The sequence below is a fragment of the Lepidochelys kempii genome, chromosome 8 (assembly GCF_965140285.1).
Source record: "Lepidochelys kempii isolate rLepKem1 chromosome 8, rLepKem1.hap1, whole genome shotgun sequence".
NCBI classification, from domain to species: domain Eukaryota; kingdom Metazoa; phylum Chordata; order Testudines; family Cheloniidae; genus Lepidochelys; species Lepidochelys kempii.
In genome coordinates this window covers 34,915,755-34,937,108 of record NC_136387.1, presented here as the reverse complement: position 1 = coordinate 34,937,108, position 21,354 = coordinate 34,915,755, and the positions used below count along the sequence as shown (strand labels likewise).

At 39.7% G+C, this 21,354-nt stretch overlaps 1 protein-coding gene across 2 annotated transcripts in view; it reads left to right on the top strand.

Annotated features, from left to right (window-relative positions):
• Positions 1–21,354, top strand: part of SIL1 (SIL1 nucleotide exchange factor) — a 230,004-nt gene that overhangs the window by 69,567 nt on the left and 139,083 nt on the right. The gene's annotated exons all lie outside the window — the stretch shown is intronic.

Here is a 21,354-nt window from a genome sequence, read left to right as displayed (position 1 = left end):
GAAGAATAGCTTTCTGCTTCAGTGAAAAGAAACAAGACTACCACAATCTGGTGGTGTGTGGTCATTGTCAGTCTCAAGAACTTCTGCTCGTGTACTTCCAGGACTTTAGAACTAACTGAGCTTTCTGTCAGTCAAATGGCAGATGATATGCCTCCATTACTAGCTCAGAAGCACTTACTTTTTCTCTATACCTATCAAAAGACAGATTTTATATGTTTGTTGGCACATGCTGTTCTGGTCTGCTGTGGTCTCATGTGGGTTGATTAAATATCGTTCGATGGCAGACTTGCTATTAAGAGTAGTAAGTGTAATATTGTGCAGTTTTTAAAAGAGGAAAAGCTTTCTAATCCTTAGCTGTTTCAAGTCTAGTTTGTTCCTTTAAATCTAAAAGTTACATATTTCTCGAAAGTGTGCTTCTTAATTCTGGCTTAATGTACCTAACTTTAATATCCAACTTTTAAAAGATTACCCCGATATTTAGTTTGGCTCTTCTAAGTTGCTGGCATTGTCCCAGAATGTAAGATTCTTGGCCATTGCACAGAGGCAACAGTAGAATCAGCGGCTGCCCAAAGACTTATGGGACATAGCTAGCAAACCTGCAATAGCCAGTGAACTCCTACAGAGAATAAATTTTTTTTTTTAAAATATAAATGATTCTCTTTTTGTGCTGGATGCCCTTCACAGCCTGGCTATAATGTCTGTGACTGTGGCTAGAATCTGTGTTTCTACCCCACAGTTCACCTTTTGAAAGTATATCATATTTCAGAGTTTTTAAATGCTTTATGATCAAGAAAATGAAAGGTGGACTTCCTCATGTAAAGATTCTCATGCTTATTATTTCAGGAATCTAATCTCCCCTTGTTTCATATGCTGTTAATGATGGCTATGCATATCCACCAAGTGGAGACTAGACTCCTTAGAGTAGGGATGGCCAAAATATGCAACACTGAGGGCTTCATTGTCAGCTTCCCAAAAGCCTGAGAGTCCCACCAGTTTGTATATATGTGTATTTGCAAGTATGCAGCATAAATGCCTGCAGGCATAATATTTGATTTGTGCTCCTGTATTCCATGATAGAACAGGTGGCTGCTTGAGTTTACAAGCATTAACACAAGAAATAGGGGTCACCAAATAAGAGTAATAGGCAGCAGGTTTAAAACAAACAAAAGGAAGTATTTTTTCCACACAATGCGCAGTCAACCTGTGGAACTCCTTGCCAGAGGATGTTGTGAAGGCCAAATCTATAACGGGGTTCAAAAAAGAACTAGATAAGTTCGTGGAGGATAGACCAATCAATGGCTATTAGCCAGGATGGGCAGGAATAGTGTCCTTAGCCTCTGTTTGCCAGAAGCTGGGAATGGGTGACAGGAGATGGATCACTTGATGATACCTGTTCTGTTCATTCCCTCTGGGGCACCTGGCATTAGCCATTGTTGGAAGACAGGACAATAGGCTAGACGGACCTTTGGTCTGACCGAGTATGGCCGTTCTTATGTTCTTAATAGAAAATTGCTGTTGATCAGCTTCATCCTCGTCATGCTGTTACAAGGGAAAGCAGGTGTCTGTTAGGTCATGTTTGCCAGCTGGACAGTACTTAGAGATCCCCACTATAGTATGATGGGTACCGCTGCATAAAATTTTCACGTTTTAGTATGTGGTGAGGAATCCAGTTCTGAAATCTATTCTTCATTCCTCTCACAAGTGCAGAACAGTCCAAAGTAAGAGCAACTACTTTACATGATCTCCCTAAGATAGATCTCACTGCATTGGGTCATGAAAAGGACCAACGCAACACAGTATAAGTGTTTTTGTACTCGTTGTTATAGGCACATCATGTTTTCAAATGACTGCAAGAAAAAGGTGAGCACTGGAGCAGACTTCAGAGAGAAACCATCCAAAAGGAAACTTACTCCAAATTCCTTTTGCAGTTCTTGGAAATATTTTTATGTGAACTTTTCTCCCTCCCAGGTCAGTGACTCCTCTGCTTGATTCGGCAGTGGAGTTATAACCTGATGTTTGCCACTTGGTATGGATTGACTGAGATGACATACCCCCAGAATTTTGACTTCATGACAAGATCTCATACTATAGGCCCAGAAGGTGTGTTTTTGAAGGGGACTGGCCCTCATTTAACACACACACACACACACACACATTTTGGATGTTCGTGGAAATAGGAAGCCTCCCACTGTGGTCTTCGATTTATATAGCCTCTCCCTGCCTCGGTTTCCCCACATGTACATTGGGAAAAAGCTTTCCCACCTCGCAAGGGTTTAGTAAGTATTAATTCATTTTATAGGGTTTTTTAATTTTAAGAGCTGCATCAGTACTCAATATTATTGTCAAAAGAATAGTTATGGGATCCATGTGTCTTTCAGATGCTCTTGAGGTTTCAGCCTGCTATAGCTGAACAATTTTCCCATATGTAAATCTTTCTATAACATAAATGTCTTCAAAAAGCCCTTAAACTTCACAAAGCTGCGGTATATATTTATATTCAGTTTTTGCACCATTATGTATGGAAGTCTTGTTGTGTCCCTATTCAGTATTCAAACTGGCAGATCACCACCTTTTGTTGAAGTAAAATGTGTATATATTTGCAGTTGTTATAAATGTCATTGCTGTTTTTGTTTAGAAGTGACTTCTCCATTGCTTGGGCATTTTGTTGTGCTTTATTTTTTAGCAGCTTCAAATTATGCAAACACAGTAAAGAGTTTAATAAAGTGGGGAGCTCATCAGCATTCACTGCATGTCTTAAGGAAGGAGTTTCCGGATACAGTTGTAAATGGCTTAAGCAGTGATTGCTCTTTGAGTTTTGTCCGTGTAGAGCCTCACTTTGCAGATGAATGTGTGCCTTTGGTGTTGAACCTTGTAAAAAGCATTAGGGTTATTGTGACTTCCCCAGCCTGAAAAGATCCATTAATATCCACCCCCAACACCTCCTCTATCCCTAACATTTTTCTGAAATGAAACACTTAATATGCACTGTATGACCACTTTTAGCATATTTATTCCTCAAACTTAAAAAATACATACTTTGTCTAAAATGAAAAGTTTGCACTTCTGCAAGTAAAACGGAACACATAGTCAAGTTGTCAGTCTGACTAGCCACACTGCTCTTTTGTGTCAGCCCTTAGATTCTGATTCCATTTTACCAATTTATTTGCTTTTCCAGCACCTTCCCTACTATTGAGTTTTAATGTTGTTAAAGACCTGATCAATTGATGCTAAGATGGCTATACAGGAATGCAGTCTTTTAAGAATGGTCAGAGTTCTGCATTGTGCTGTCCTGTTTTCTGTGAATTTACTTCCAGTCTTCCATCATTTTGATTTAAATAAACTGTGACACAACGTCCTTGACAAACAAACACTTTGATTAGAAATCTGGATCTTCAGTTTTAAATACTAGGGGAGAAAGGGATTTGGGATTGTTTCATCAGCCATATTAGCATTTCATTGTCTTCTGTGCTGATCTCAGCCTGTGACTCTAGTACTCGGGGTCAGTCATGTTGACTAAATAATTGAAAGATACCAATGTTTGTCTGAATTGTTTTTCAATTTTGTCCTTGTGTAATTCCAGTTCATTGTTGCTAATTAGATCAAAGTGGATTTCTGCTGAGACTGTGTGGCAGTGTCATCAGGCTATAATCTGTTAAATCCCTCAAAATCTTTCTGCAGTTGCTTTTGTAAATTTAGTACCTCTCTGTAGAGTCAGTCCCTTGTTTGATCAAAATACAGCACACATTTTATACAAGTCCTTCTTGTGCTGAGTGCAAACTTCAGTGTGCTTCGGGTAGCTGAATGTAAATGTAGAGACGGTTATCCTGAGAGTTCTGTTCCATCAAGTGTCATTGGGAAGCTGGAACATCAATCTTCCATTTCTGTCAACAAATTATGAAGCTGGTAATGGCTGCAGAAAAGTTTTTGAAATCCCAGTAAAATAGGTTAGCACTCTGCTAGTCATTGCTTCTTCCTCAATTAAGTTTAGTGTGCTGGACACCCATAAATTAGAAGTTTAAGAGATGTGCATGTGAGATCTCTGATCTTTTCACTTCTATTTTTGTTTTCTGAGCAAATGGTGACAATATCCTTGCCATGCTTCTGTCTGCGTTCTTGGATGCTGTCTTCAGTAACCTGGCCACCAAATTCTGTGACTTAATAAGTAGGTACACATATTTCCCTGTATGGACGCTTATTGTCTTTATTTATTCATTTCTCAGATTCAACTAACATTATTCTATTAACATCAATGTTAATTCTTTCAGGTCTTCCTTTCATTTTTCCTTTCTGTATTCACTTTCAACATCTACTAGTGGATCTGTGAGTTTAAAGCTGTCATGAGGAGTATATCTGAGGTGAAGAGCTTCAATCATTTCTTTAAATGGATCACTTTATGCTACTTTGAAGATGATGAGGTTAGCATAAAAGAAGGCTGTAACTTTCATCGTGTGCAAGTCTTTACCTTTCATTGTGTTAATGGCATAATCACAGATCGATTTTTTTTTTTTACGTTTTTGGAGTATCAGAGACAGAGGCTACTGCTGAATGAAGCTGATACTGAAGAGCTGGTTAGAAGGCCTGAAACAATGATTATGTCATTGTGGTTGTGTTTTTATGACATTGATGGCATAGAAATGGTCTCACTTGCAAGATCACCAAACTCCTCAGTCTTCTTCTCTTTTACTTCAGAGGGCAAAGTTTCATACTTTAGAGATCTTGGGAAATCTGAAGAAACTGATTTTCTGTACCTTTAGAAGTGACCACAGATCCTTTCTCTCTTGCTACTTAACAACTCTGGACTACATTTAGATTCCATGTCAGAAGAATTATCAGTTTTTATTGTTTCAGTCCTTTTAACCACGTTTCCTTCAGCCTGATATGTTGAGTGTGATGAATTCATATTGATGTTTGGAAATCAAGGCTCATAAGCCACTCACACTATTGATCAGCAGCTTTCACATTTGCTATGGTTAGAATGAGAAAGAGCTTCCTAGTGAATACAGTGCTGTGGAGATAAAATAAGATGGGATTGTGACGTGACGCTCCATATTATTTATAGAAATATGCTTAGGATATGAGTTTGGCATAATTAAGATATTTTATGCAAGATGGCTCATGTAAGATGTCATTGGAAAGGTTATAATTTACTGATTGTGATTATCCAATTTGTATGCATGTATCATGCATGTATCTGGAGTTAGGAATATTGACTATGTAATAATTACAACTGTGGTTATACTTGGAGACGCCCACCAGACAATAAGCAATCAGCCTTAATGGGCCATTAGGAAAAAGACGATGAGTCTTCGAAGATGTGGATCCCTTAGAATCATAGAATATCAGGGTTGGAAGGGACCCCTGAAGGTCATCTAGTCCAACCCCCTGCTCGAAGCAGGACCAATTCCCAGTTAAATCATCCCAGGGCTTTGTCAAGCCTGACCTTAAAAACCTCTAAGGAAGGAGATTCTACCACCTCCCTAGGTAACGCATTCCAGTGTTTCACCACCCTCTTAGTGAAGAAGTTTTTCCTAATATCCAATCTAAACCTCCCCCACTGCAACTTGAGACCATTACTCCTCGTTCTGTCATCTGCTACCACTGAGAACAGTCTAGAGCCATCCTCTTTGGAACCCCCTTTCAGGTAGTTGAAAGCAGCTATCAAATCCCCCCTCATTCTTCTCTTCCGCAGACTAAACAATCCCAGTTCCTTCAGCCTCTCCTCATAAGTCATGTGTTCCAGTCCCCTAATCATTTTGGTTGCCCTGCGCTGGACTCTTTCCAATTTTTCCACATCCTTCTTGTAGGGTGGGGCCCAAAACTGGACACAGTACTCCAGATGAGGCCTCACCAATGTCGAATAGAGGGGAACGATCATGTCCCTTGATCTGCTGGCAATGCCCCTACTTATACATCCCAAAATGCCATTGGCCTTCTTGGCAACAAGGGCACACTGCTGACTCATATCCAGCTTCTTGTCCACTGTCACCCCTAGGTCCTTTTCCGCAGAACTGCTGCCTAGCCATTCGGTCCCTAGTCTGTAGCTGTGCATTGGATTCTTCCATCCTAAGTGCAGGACCCTGCACTTATCCTTATTGAACCTCATCAGATTTCTTTTGGCCCAATCCTCCAATTTGTCTAGGTCCTTCTGTATCCTATCCCTCCCCTCCAGTGTATCTACCACCCCTCCCAGTTTAGTATCATCCGCAAATTTGCTGAGAGTGCAATCCACACCATCCTCCAGATCATTTATGAAGATAGAAGATTTATGAAGAATGTCCTTCCTGTGGACATTGCAAATAAATCTGGTTTCATGGCTGCTTTAACACTGCAAGGTAAGGTGATAATGTCACCTGGTAAAAAGTGCCACCTTGGACACTGCTGGTGCTTTTCCACTGGAAACAAAGGCTTCCTGCCTTATGTAAATTCTGTGTAAGGCTGGGGAGTAAGGAAAACAGGACTCTTCTCAATTGCCATTCTGTCCAAGAAGAGAGACTGCTGAAAGTATCTGAAGAGACAAAGGAACTGAGCTGTAGGAAAGGCAAGGGCTGAGTCCAGATTGAGACTGAGGAGTCTAGTCTGTAAATCGAAATACCTGGAACTCTAAGCTACAGAAACTCTGTAACTTGCCTAATACAACATTTAGGGTGAGAAATTACTTCTTGAAACCAGTCTCTAAGATCTTAAGCCTTGATATGTGTGTTTTGTTTCATTTGCTTAGTAATCAGCCTTGTTCCGTTTGCTATCCCTTATAATCACTTAAAATCTTCCTTTTGTAGTTGTTAAACTTATTTTTGTTTATTATTAAACCCAGTTTGTGCAATTTCTAACGGGGGAGTGAGTGGGAAGAAGTTGTACATATCTCCCTCCACATTGAGGGAGGGGGAAAATTTGAGTTTGCGTTGTATAGATTTCTCTACAGCGCAAGACGATATTATTTTGGGTGTACTTTCCAGAGAGGAGCTGTACTTGAGTGATGGGTGATTTTCTTAGCGGAGTCTTCTCATAGAGAACTGTTTGCAGACTCTGTGTGATTCTACAGCTGGTGTGTTCCGTGTGTGTGTGTGTTCTCCTTTTAGGCTTCTAGTCTGTTCAGTAGGTTTCCTAATAGGTAGAACAAGACCCTTAATGTTTGCATCACTTCCTTTTTTTGGACATTTAAAAATTTTCATTCGAAGACTGAAACTAGAGTCTAATGTTTCTAGTATCAAAATTCTTCAAATGTATATATTTTAGGGCTGTGAAGCAATTAAAAGGATTAATCATGATTAAACAATAATAGAACACCATTTATTTAAATATTTTTGGATGTTTTCTACATTTTCAAATGTATTGATTTCAGTTACAACACAGAATATGAAGTGTACAGTGCTCACTTTCTATTTATTTTTGAAAACAAATATTTGCACTTTAAAAAACAAAAGAAATAGTATATTTCACTTCACCTAATACAAGTACTGTAGTGCAATCTCTTTATCATGAAAGTTGAACTTACAAATGTTGAATTATAATGGACAAAAAAACCCCAAACTGTTTTATTTTTGAATGTAATCTAAAACTTTAGAGCCTACAAGTCCACTCAGTCCTACTTCAGCCAATTGCTCATACAAACAAATTTGGCTACGTTGGCAGGAGATAATGCTCCCCACTTCTTGTTTACAGTATCACCTGAAAGTGAGAACAGGCGTTTGCATGGCACTGTTGTAACCAGCGTCGCAAAATATTTATGTGCCAGGTGTGCTAAAGATTCATATGTCCATTCATGCTTCAACCACCCATTCCAGAGGATATGAATCCATGCGGATAATGTTCATTAAAAAAATAGTGCATTAATTAAATTTGTGACGAACTCCTTGGGGGGAGAATTGTATGTCCCCTGCTCTGTTTTACCCATATTCTGCCATATATTTCGTGTTATAGCAGTCTCTGATGATGACCTAGCAAATGTTATTTGATTTACGGACACTGTCACTGCAGTTTTGACAAAACACAAAGGGGGTACCAATGTGAGATTTCTAAAAATAGCTCCAGGACTCAACCCAAGGTTTAAGAATCTGAAGTGCCGTCCAAAATCTGTGATATTGTAAATAAGAAGCAGGCACCAGTATCTCCCGTAAATATAAACAAACTTGTTTGTCTTGGTGACTGGCTGAACAAGTAGGACTGGGTGGACTTGTAGGCTCTGAAATTTTACATAGTTTTTGAGTGCAGTTATGTAACAAAAAAAAATCTACATTTGTAAGTTACACTTTCACAATAGAGATTGCACTACAGTACTTGTATGAGGTGAATTGAAAAATACTGTATCTTTTGCTTATCATTTTTACAGTGTAAATATTTGTAATAAAAATAATATAAAGTGAGCACAGTACACTTTGTATTCTGTGTTGTAATAGAAATCAATATACTTGAAAATGTAAAAAAAATCCAAAAATATTTAATACATTTCAGTTGATATTCTGTTGTTTAACAGTGCAATTAATGGTGATTAAATTTTTTAATCATAGTTGATTAATCACAGTTAACTCACACGATTAACTCAAAAAAATTAACAGCCCTAGTATATTTGGTTCATGTAAATACTTCAGAGTGACATAGCAGTTAAAATGTGCATTTATTGAAAAAAATGTGTGGTAGCTCAGTGTATATTTTCCTTTCTTTAACAGTTCATTTCCATGCTTTCAAATGGCTAGTCATTTTTATTGTCCTTCCTTAGTATGTATGTATATATGTATACATATATACATCCATACTACAACTTAAAGTAAAAAAAGATTTTGTTATGGTCCAGAGGTTGAGTTTTTATTTCTTTACTTCGATGAAGGCAAGCCCGTCCATGCATCTCAAAAACTACCTGTGGCTTATGTGGATAAATTCAGGGGTGAGAGAGAGAGCTGTCTTTCTGCACAGAGACTAAGCAGAGAAAATTGTATGCAGAGCTTGTTATGACCTTGGGAGTGCCACAGTAGCTGAAGTCCTTAGATCACATTGAGCCATATCCAAAGCAGCTTCCACAGTTTGCTAGAGAAATGTCTCTCTTGCAGAGATTTTCAGGGCTGCTGTCTGGGACTCTGTTCATATGCTTGTGCATTCATACAATGTATGTCTGGGTCTTTTTGTGAAACTTCTTCCTTACAAATGCGCTGTCTCAAGCTGAAGCTATTTCTTGAAAGGAGAAAATGCTGCTAGTTTAAGTAGGGGAGAAGGTGTAAGTTTGTATTCACAACCCAAAAAGATGAATGTGATATGTAAATAGGCCGAACAGTATCTTGATCCTACAGACTTGTATCCAAATTCTAGCACCATTTGAGAGGAACTTTGCATAGCTCCTAGTGGCTGGCCAAAGGAAGACTTTGTTTTGCTTATGTGGTAAAGTGGCTGCCTACAGACTAGTAGGTTCCCTTTTGTCTTTCCACTGTGGTAACAGACCACAGCAACCAGACAGGGATCTCCACTGATAGGTTAAGTTTACTTTAGGGTCCAGCAATTTGCTGGCAGACTCAGCAGCAGTCTTCCCCTATTCATGTTTAAAGTCCCACATCACAGAATCCTGTCCGGCATCAACATAAATCAGCACTCTGACTATACTACATGGATCATGGAATGTGTGATAGGAACTAGTTAATTTCATACTTGTGGCTGAAGTTAGACTTTCTACTTGTGGAAGCCCGTACTGGTACCTAGAGTTACTCCAGAATGCTTTTCTCAATCTCTTTAATGTCTACTGTAGGTTTTAAAAAAATCGGTGGTGGTGGTGGTTGTTTAAACTGCAGGGGAAAGGTGGAGGAGGCTTACGTGAGGTGGATCTTGCCTGTGCCACTAAGTAGGGCATGTTAAGGTCTCTAAGACTTTGTAATTACTTTAGCTGAAATAATGATCCATCTGAATCTGTGGCTTCTTATTGACCCAAACCTAATGGTAAAACATTATTATGCAAGTGTCTGAAATATGTATGTTAGCACTGGCAATCGGAATGGATGAAATACATAGTTAAACCACAAGTATATGTTAAAAGAAAAGGAGTACTTGTGGCACCTTAGAGACTAACACATTTGTTTGAGCATAAGCTTTCATGAGCTACCGCTCACTTCATCGGATAGTTTTCACAAAACCTGATGTGAGCAATCGAGAAAATAGAAAGCTGTATCCATCTGGTCAGATCATCGCAGATTTGCATGAACAATGGAAGCAAACTGAATTTTTTAAAAAAACCGCATTTATACTAGATTTTTAAGGTCAGTCTTGACAAAGCCCTGGCTGGGATGATTTAGTTGGGGATTGGTCCTGCTTTGAGCAGGGGGTTGGACTAGATGACCTCCTGAGGTCCCTTCCAACCCTGATATTCTATGATTCTATGACATGCTTTGTTTGCAGGTACAGTATTTTAAAAAAAGAACCTGCTTACACATCTGCAGAGGAAAATCTGTCCTGTAGAATTACTATAATCTGTTGTGGTAGGCCAACAGGAGAGTGCTTCAGGCTAATTACAGAGGGTATGAAAATTCAAATGGTCTCCAGGGTGACTGCAAATGTTTAATGTTTGGAAGGGTGACAGGGTTATGGCCACTGTTTGTTATCTGTGGTTTCATTTCTCCATATGACCCCTAATGCCTGGGGCTCTATCCAGTCATCTTTCCTTAAGTTATATACTCTGTCTCTTGTTTAATTGTGACTGCTTCTGTTCATGCCACCTTCTATGTTTGGAACAGGCTCTCTTGTTTCGTGCACCAAGCAACTTCAGTCGTTCCTTTCCCAAGCTCCCCTTTTTCTCTTAACCTTGAATTGGTGGTGATCTCTCTAATGCAGACTGTTCCTGGTCTCGTGCCTAATCCTTTATCACGTGTGCAAAGATAAGAGGGGAAGAATGGCCTTGTGGCTGAGGTACTAGATGGGGTCTTGTGAAATATGGGTTCTGTTTCTGGTTCTGCTACAGACTTGTGTGGTGAGCTGCAGTATAAAATCCTAAAATACATAAACTCTGTGCCTCAGGTCTCCATCTGTAAAATGAGGATGATGACACTTTCCTATCTGCTGTGAGTCACTCACGACATGGTGATGGTGGGTATATAAAAACTCAAATAGCTAAACAGTGTTGGAACCATCTAACTTAAGTTGTAAGCTTTTTGACGCAGGGGTATTGTTTGTAAAAGTGGTGTTCACTCTGTTGTGCTAAGTAAACGATATAAAGCTATGCAGTTTTCTGTGCACCCAATCAGACGTCGGTGACACGCTTGCTTACTTTGATTTTTCTATAGCAGAAGCTGCTTTGTGAATGCAAGCAGCCCAGACAGGACTGTCCAAGTGCAGTCTGTGGAGTTCTGCACATAGCCCACATCTGCCCTTCTCTTTTGTATGGAGGTGGGGAGAGTGTGGATGAAGGCATGTGCTACTACATCTCGATTAAAACAACCCATATAGTTCGGCAGCCACTCTTGCTTTATGGGCCAAACAAAGGTTTTTTTTGTGTGGATTCTGTATCTCAAGACCATACATTTTAGGAATCTGTCTGATGACCCTCACTACTGAGTGTTTTTGAAATATCACCTTTTCATATCTCTTTCCTCTCCCTCCTCCTCCCCTGCCCTAGTCAGTAAGAGTTTGTATAATTTGAGGCATACAAAATCAAGGCATAAGAGTTCCAATATGTGAAATTTATGTCTTTAACATTTGCCATATCAATCAATGAATAATAGAGGTACAGGAGGAGGGGGTTGTGGTATAGCAGTTTTAATTTGATACAGTGACCACCACTCTTCTTTTCATTTGAAAAATATTCAACAAAATTATAACACTTTTTAACCGAATACTTAATTTTGGTATCATTATAATGGGTTACTAAGTGATCTTTCTTATTCACGCTACAATTGAGTGACCTGTATATTCATATCAGGACAGTCATTTGTCATCATAGTTTTCCTTTGCAAATGCTAAAGCTGATTTGATCAGTCTGTTGCAACATACACAACTCCTTTGCAGCACAAAATAAGACACATAGCAGTTTGACACTACTACATCCACATATCATAAATGTATAGGGTACATTATTCTCACAAGACCACTTGACTACTTCAGAATGTTTGGAGGAGCAAGTTCCAAGTCTCTGTTTACAAAAACTATCGTGTATCCATCCATATTGCAGTGGATTAAGTTGTGATGTATCTGGATCCAGAGCACCTTTCCACACACACAACTGACGATGTGCTCATTTTACATTCTATAAATGCTTCAATTGTTAGTGATAAGGTGCTGAGCTTTGGTGTTGATGTGGTACTTTTGCCAGTTTTTGCTGCCTTTTGATTTTTTCTATGTTTTACTCATGGTAGCATAGTTCTGATTATTCATAGCATGCAACCATGAATTTGGTTGCCTGTTCAGTGACATCAGGCTTTGGTGTACTGATGTTGCCCAGCAGACACAGGGAGTATCCAGCTCACAGAAACTTCAACATAGTGCCTTTGCCCAGGCCAAAATAGGAAGTTACTTTGTTGTTGGCTTCCTCAGGTGCATTTGGCAAATTCCATTTGTAAGTGGGTCATCTACATTGTCATAGACAGAGTGAAACGCCACCCCCAGTGGATGTTTACTATTGTCTCTGGGTGCTTAGTGATTGATGCACAGCTCTAGCTTCTTACTAGTGGCTTCTCTGTCCATTGCATCTTCAGCAATTCTATGTCTATAATTGTCCAATATTTGAAAATTAATTCTCATGAGTGGATAGAAAAGAATTTGCTAAGTGAAAATGCTTTGAGAGGACAAAAAGAATGTCTTATATCTTGGTTTGGCAGGACAGGGTGCGGGAGGGGAGAAGAGGCATACTAACAAGGTATACTGCTAATACAGATATAACATATGTACCTCTTAGCGAATTGTGTTTCATAACAAAATTATTAGTGTGAAGTTTTCATTAAAAAATAATTGAAATTCAGTGAAAATGGAGCCATTCTTTTTATGTGACAAATCTGAAGAACTGTCGCAGATTGAGCTGTCATAACAGGTGGTTTTGGAGCACACTGATAAATTAAGCAGTAATAAGTCACCGGGAGCAGATGGTATTCACCCAAGAGTTCTGAGGGAACTCAAATGTGAAATTGAAGAACTACTAACTGGTTTGTAACCTATCATTTAAATCAGCTTCTGTACCAGATGACTGGAGGATAGCTAATGTGACGCCAGTTTTTAAAAAAGGCTCCAGAGGTGATTCCGACAATTACAGGCTGATGAGCCTGACTTCAGTACAGGGCAAACTGGTTGAAACCATAGTAAAGAACAAAATTGTCAGACACATAGATGAACATAATTTTTTGGGGAAGTGTCAACATGTTTTCTTAAAGGGAAATCATGTCTCACCAATCTACTAGAATTCTTTAAAGCCTTTGACAAGGTCCCTCACCAAAGGCTCTTAAGCAAAGTAATCTGTCATGGGATAAGAGGGAAGGTCCTCTCATGGATCGGTAACTGATTAAAAGATGGGAAACAAAGGATGGAAATAAATGGTCAGTTTTCAGAATGGAGTAAGGTAAATATTGTTTACGCCCAGGGATCTGAACTGGGTCCAGTCCTATTCAACATATTCATAAATGATCTGGAAAAAGGAGTAGGAAAAATATGAAGATGATACAAAACTACTCAAGATAGTTAAGTCCCAAGCAGACTGTGAAGAGCTACAAAAGCATCTCACAAAACTAGGTGACTGGTCAACAAAATGGCAGATGAAATTCAGTGTTGATAAATGCAGCATAATGCACATGGGAAAACAATCCCACCTATACCTATAAAATCATGGGGTCTAAATTAGCTGTTACCACTCAAGAACGAGATCTTGGAGTCATTGTGGATAGTTCTCTGAAAATATCGATCCAATGTGCAGCGGCAGTCAAAAAGTGACCAGAATGTTGGGAATCATTAGGAAAGGGATAGATAATAATCATATTGCCTCTATATAAATTCATGGTGCGCCCACATCTTGAACTGTGCAGATGTGTTTGTTCCATTTCAAAAATATATATTGGAATTGGGAAAGGTTCAGAAAAGGGCAACAAAAATGATTAGGGGTATGGAATGGCTTCCATATGAAGAGAGACTTGGACTTTTCAGCTTGGAAAAAAGATGACAGAGAGGGGATATGACAGAGGTCTATAAAATCATGACTGGTGTGGAGAAAATAAATAAGGAAGTGTTTGTTTACTCTTTCTCATAACATGAGAACTAGAGGTCATCAAATTAAATTAATAGGCAGCTGGTTTAAAACAAACAAAAGGAAGTATTTTTTCACACAATGCACAGTCAACCTGTGGAACTTCTTGCCAGAGGATGTTGTAAAGGCCAAGACTATAACAGGGTTCAAAAAAGAACTAGATAAATTTGAGGAGGATAGGTTCATCAATGGCCGTTAGGCAGGATGGGCAGGGATGGTGTTCTTAGCCTCTGTTTGCCAGAAACTGGGAATGGGTGATGGGATGGATCACTTGATGATTACCTGTTCTGTTCATTCCCTCTGGGGCACCTGGCATTGGCCACTGTTGGAAGACAGGATACTGGGCTAGATGGACCTTTGGTCTGACCCTGTATGCATGTTCTTATGGTTTAAGTGTCACCTGGCTTGTGAATCATGAGGGGAATGGTAATAAGTACTCCTATTACAAAATGCTCAACAGTGATGAGCAGTTTCTTTGAATTTAGTCTAGAAAGTCAGAATCCACAAAAAAAACCACTGTGCGGACACTAAAACAAGGTATTGGCAAAAACTTGCATTTGGCTACTGAATTAATAGTCTCTGTTGGCCGCACCAATATATAAAAGTGGTGGCTTCTGTCTTCTTCATTTTTTGCAAATTGGGCACAGCCTTTGGATTTCTGATAAGTTACAAGTACCGTTGATTGGCATCTGCCTAGACTGAAGCCATTCTATCTGAAACATCTACCACAAATAGGCAATTAAGCCCCAAACAGACCTTTTCCAGAACAGAAAATAACTATAGTTGCACATTACTGATTCCCACTGTGAATTACCTTTGCAAGTGGCTGAATTTTTTGTTAGTAACTGAACACACACAATAAAAAAGCAAGGTTCCTGCATCATAAAAAGTACTTTATTCATTTAATATGAAAAGCGTAGCTTTGTGTTAATTATTTATGATTTTTCATAATGTGCACCATTTATTTATTTATTTTTAGAATCAGTAAAGTGAGACCTCAGCACTGTGCTGTTTCTGCTATTAAACCTTTGCTGAGAAGTAGTTGAAACAACTTTAAATCTGTGCCCCCCACCCAAAGTGTGGATTAGCAAAGTAGGGATTGGCAAAGTCCTCCTTATGTTAATTTTGCCAAGTCTAAGCATCAGCCTACTAAGCACAGTACTACCACGGTGGTATTGGTTTACCAGTCTGTAGGAACACACTCAGCACAATTATGTACCAATAGTGACTTCATCTGACTGATTCTCTCTTCACCCTGTTTGTATTACTGTACATTATTGCACTTGTCTATTATACTTCACTAATATTTTCCTGTTTGAATGGAGCAACAAGATTGATCAATAGCAAGGTGAACTTGTGATCAAATCCTGAAACCTTTACTCAGGTAAAGCCCCCATTATATTCTTTCCCCTAATAGATTTTCTTCAGCACCAAAAGATTGTGTTTTTTTAATTCTTAATCATTCAGTTTATCTTTTGCTTTTTTCAGTTGTGTAAACTGGGAGGACAGTGTTGGAGTGGAAGCCAGGTGTGGGGTAGTGGTTGGGGAGGTTTGACACTGCTTCTGATTTATAACCTCTTAAAATATTGCTGTGTCGCCTTTGTTTGGGATGACCGTTATCCCTTGCCCCTAAGATGCGTTGAAAAAGGAATGCACTAGATTGCACCAAAGGGGAAGGTATTGTGGGACACACCCCAGCATGAGCTTCATCCTTCCAAATCAAAACAATCATTTAGTGCACTGCTTCCAGGGTTGTTATATTTTTCTATAATTATGTATTTTAGCAGAGATTATGGGTAAAAAATTTCAAAAGACTCTAAATTACTTGGAGTAAAATTTTCAAAAGCACCTAACACTTCTTTCCTGGATTAAATGAATTTGTCTCATCTGAAAGCCTTCAAAGCATCTCACTGCATAGTTTCCGGTAGAACCTTTAGTACAGCTTCAATCCTGAAGGTCCTTGCAGGGGGCAAAAGGTCTTTATATTCTAAAGTGTGATCAGATTGAGCACATGAGGTTTGATCCAAAGCCCACTGGGAGTCTTTCCATTAACTTCATTTTCTTCAGTGAGTTTTGGATTAGGCCCCAGGCACAGTCCTTTGCCATGAGCTGTAAGAAGTCTCCAGCTGCTGCATCTCCCTTGTTTCCAAGTACATAATGGTTTTAAAAAAAAGGCGGGGTGGGGAAGAATGGGGGTGTTTCAGAAGACAAGAATTAAGTACAATTCTTAGCGTGTAATAAAGCATTTAGTTTCATGCTGCCCACTTAGACCTCGCTCATGCTGCTAGGCAGGAATAACTTGGTGACTACACAGAATTACTACTCATGTTAATGCAGGCTCAAATTCACCTGTTCTCAGTATTCTGATCATCACTTATTAAACCTATGTTTATATGCACAACACTTCACGTTTGTGTTCTGCAGGATCAAGCTGTATATAGAATTTTTTTCCACCACTGCAGTTGTATGACATAATTTCACACATCGATATAATTAATAAGTGAATTCTATGCCATCTTCAAATATATGTCCTCTATTTTGTCCAATTTTCTCACCAAAGTTTCAGTCTTTGTCATCCGTTCACTTCTGTTGGGGAAGCACTGTCTTACCAATGCTTCTAAAATTATCCTCTCTGGCACCATTGATTCAGTCTGCATCCCGATTGCCTTCCTTGATTAAGTGTCCTGCAGAACAGAAGTATCATTTAGCCTGACATATAACCCATGTCCAGAATGATAATTTCCCTGTTGTCTTTTCTCAAGATGTATGTGTGACCACACACAGTCTCACAGCATGTGGATTAAATCTCCTATGTGGTTTTGACACTTGTAACAGAAATGTGTTGATCTCAGACCTAATCTTTCATTTTCTGTAGTGACCAGTACAGATTATAAAAATTTCTAAAACATATTTTAACATTGTTTTGTTCCCACTATTCCATGATTAAGAACTGGATCTTTTCCCACTGAGTCACTGTTTCTTACTCTCATCTCTGAGTCTTAATTTATGTTGTATTGAGTTGTCACTATTAGTGTATAAGAAATTGATGTAGATTAGATGCTTGGAGAGCACAAAATCTGATTTTTCTCATGCCCCTTCCTGAGTGTGGCGCATCTCCGCTACTCTCCTTCCCTCCAAGTGCTTCCTGCCCACTGCCTAACAGCTGTTTGGCAGTGCTTAGGACTTTCCGGAAGGGAGGAGGAGGTGGAGAAGAGGCGGAGTAGGGGCAGGAACTTTGGGGAAGGGGGTGGAATTGGGGTGGGGTGAGGACGGTGCAGCAGCGGGGCCAAGGGGGGTTGGGGGGTCAAGCACCCAGGCGGCAGAGGGGAAGTCGGTGCCTGTGCCTGTTGAGTCATTGAATTGTAGCTCCCTTGCTGGACAATAGCTGTTGATGGTTGTTTGACACCTTACCCGGGCGTTGGTTTCTCTCTTTGCTGTTGTCTCTGGGAAGCTAATATCAGGCTGATTCCCCAATTTACAGCATGTTTTAGTGACAACCATACAACAGAATCTCATAACTTCATATGCACTAAAGATATACGTATTCAGATAGAACAGTGACTTTCAGCTGATCATAACCTTTTCCCTGATACCCCACGTAGGATGCTTTGTATGCAATGTCACTATTAGATACAGATGAGGATTATGGGGGTTACAAGATGCTCCCCCAAGGTATAGTATGTGTCACTAAGGGAGAAATTGGGAAACTGTTGCTGTATATTCTATTAGGTAATTGTAACAATGATGATTTTATAAAGCAGAGGCACCCAGAACATTGTACAAACAGTTAATGGTCACACAATAAACCACAAAATCATTGCAAGATGGATCACGTCAAAGCCAGATAAAGGACTGAAAGCTGATTACATGGGCACCAAACTTAGCAGACAATGGTAAGTGAAACAGACAAAAGTTCTGAAAGAGGAGAATTTCAGTTGCTTGAAAAATGGTAAGGCTGGGCTGTGGCAGAGGTCCCGCAGGAGTGAATGCCACATCGCATGGGCTAGAGTCTGCTCAGCAGTGGTGTAAATCTGGGATAACTCCAGAGAAAGAAATGAAGTTCTTCCAGATTTACATCATCTGTAAGCGATATTAGAATTTGGCCCTTGTTATCTAAAAATAATTAAGTCTAGTCTCAGGTTATTTCTCTCCTCTCCCAAGTCCAGATAATGCATGTACAGAAGTTTACCAAAAAGTGGAAATTAACCTAATGATGTGTTCTGCTGTATTTAGGTAAAGGCTTAGAGCAGCAGCCCTCAAATGTTGATGTGCGAACCACTGATTCTCCAAGCCCTTCTAGATGTTCCATGGAACTGCTTCTCTCACAACAGTGAAGCTTCTGGCAATTTCAAAATGCAGTTCTTCTCTGAAAAATGACTATATATAAATGCATCTTCTTACTCACTAGCTCTGCTTCTTGACTGTATTGGAATCAGATCTGCAATTAGTGATAAAAATATATTCTGTACTCCTGTTAGCCCTACAGAGCCAACCTAGCTCAGCGAGAGTGAGCTGTTTCTATTCCTCCTTGTGCACCATTGTCAACAGAATTTTCAGTCAGTCACACCTGTGCAATCCCCACTAAATTCAGCGAAGACAAAAGGCAAAATTCAGCTGGCAGAACCTTTACAACTGGTGAAGATAGAGGAAGAAACTCCAGTTTCAGATCACAAGCTGAGTTTGCCATGCTGGCAACTGGAAAAAGCATGTTTATTAATTGTAAGCAGAGTGCCGTGATGTGGAAATCATTGAGAAATGAAAAACACAGAACCCTACGATGTCCTCTTACAGTGTTACTTTTCAATGTAGGTAATCGCTTTAAGCGGTGATGATTACAGCTAATACTAGCTGAGTCTAGCACTTTAAGTGTCTCTAGAATTTATTTTGACCACAAACTTAAAAAAAGAAAAATCTGAAGCACTTCTGCGTTCTTCCTTACTTTCTTTGTTGGGTGTTTCTTTGGTATAAACTCAACTGTTTGCTGACAGCATGAGAATCAGAGGGGAGAGCACACATATAGGAGAAGGGAACTGAACTGAAAAGGGTCTACAGAGATCAGAGCCGTGAGAGAGTGATTGCAGACAACAAGGGGAGAATTGATCTTAATAAATGTAAAGCCCTTCAGGGAGAGGAAGAAACTAAAACAAAAAAGGTACAAGTTTATATTCACCTTATCTTGCTTAATGTTACCCTAATATTACTTTTAATGTAAGCAGGGACTTAGATTGGTTCAGAGAAGGTGGAGGGCGGGAAGGTGTTAATGTGAACACCTTTAACTTTAATAATGAGAACCGATTCTTAAAAGTTGAGATCTTCTCGTTTTAAAGGACCCCTAAAATCAAAACCTGCCACCATCTTCTCATATGCTTGTCCAATGTTAGGTAGATCCTGAGAGTGACTGAGGAATTTTTTTCCTCGGTTTTTAAACGAAATGTGCCTATACGTCCCTCTCCCCTGCAATCTATTGAGCACAAATTACAGTACTATGGCAATATGTTTGTGGATTGGGATGGCTACCCCCACACTCGCACAGTTTGATCATCCAGAGGGGAAGATGATTAGTTCAGACCTAGACTTGCAATAATTTATCACATTCTTTGCTTTAAGTGCATCGCTTGCAAAAAGCAGATGTTTGCCTGCTCCGTTTTTAGCTTTGAAAATACTTGCTTTGAGTTTGATTGATGGATGTCCCTGTTATATTAATAGTTGGGCTTTTTCAGAAAGCTGTTATTACCAGGAGAATTTGGTGTGGGTTTCAGTTTTTCTTCTTGCATTGAAAATCTATTAATATCTTTTCCCTTTTTTAAAAAAAGTAGGGAGGATGTCTTCAATGCAAGCAGCTTGCTTTACTCTCTCAGCATCCCTTGGAAGCTTCCTTGGGTTAGGCACTTTTAAAATCAATGGTACAAATGTTTTTTTGTATTCAGTGCCTGGTCGAGGTTTTCTGCTATTTGCTATTGATTTCTAATTTTATTGCAGGGGTTTTTGGGATGCACACAAATTGCTGTGTGACAAATGTCTGTCGTCTTTGACAGGTTTCAGAGTAACAGCCGTGTTAGTCTGTATTCGCAAAAAGAAAAGGAGTACTTGTGGCACCTTAGAGACTAACCAGTTTATTTGAGCATAAGCTTTCGTGAGCTACAGCTCACTTCATCAGATGCATCCGATGAAGTGAGCTGTAGCTCACGAAAGCTTATGCTCAAATAAATTGGTTAGTCTCTTAAGGTGCCACAAGTACTCCTTTTCTTTTTGTCTTCTTTGAGTTGGCGTTTGCATGTTTCCACTTGCAGGATGCAACTTCTGATGCTGTTGAGCCTTGAGAGCCTTCTGGAGAGCACTGCTCAATGGGGCCCCATGAATACAGTCTTGTGGCACCAAACGTTCTGAAATGGGGTTGAGTAAGGGCTTTGTGGCTCTAACTTCCTCAGTACATTTCTTGTCATGACTGGTTGCAGGTGCAGGGACTCTCTCTGCAGCACTATTGGTGTTGAAGGGGTATCCCAAACTCCCTTATCTTTTACTGTTAAAGTATTTTATAGTTCAGTAGCTAGTTATGACCATAACTGTTTAGCTTGTGGTAACCTGCTAACGCCATTTTTTTTATTCTGGACCCTAAGGGTATGTTTACACAGCAAAGAAAAATCTATGGCTGACCTGTGGCTCAGGCTGTGAGGTTGTTTCATTGCTGTGGAGAGTTCCAGGCTTGGGCTGGAGCGCAGGCTTTAGGACCCTGTGAGGTGGGATGGTCCTAGGGCTTGGGCTGGAGCCCGAGCCTCTAAGTCTACATAGCAATGAAACAGCCTCACAGCCCGAGCCCTGTGAGCTCGAGTCAGCTGGCATGAGCCAGCAGTAGGTGTCTGTCTGCTGCATAGATATACCCAAAATCATACTGGATGAGCAGCATTGTCACTCTGGCGCTCTGACTAGGTCTCTAGTGGCATTTCCAGCTGAATTGCTAGCTGGCTGTTTGTGCATATAAAGAGATTTTGGCTGTCTCAAGAAATATCCTTCTGGTCAGGGTCTATTTTTGCCTGTGTGGTTTCTGAAGGTATGTCTGCTTCATTGTGGGCCATGGTTAAACTGACCAATGTATACCAGTTTCTTTGCTTCTTCTCAGGAAGCTCCTCATAGTCTGCACATGTAGTGGGAGCATTACCGGAGTG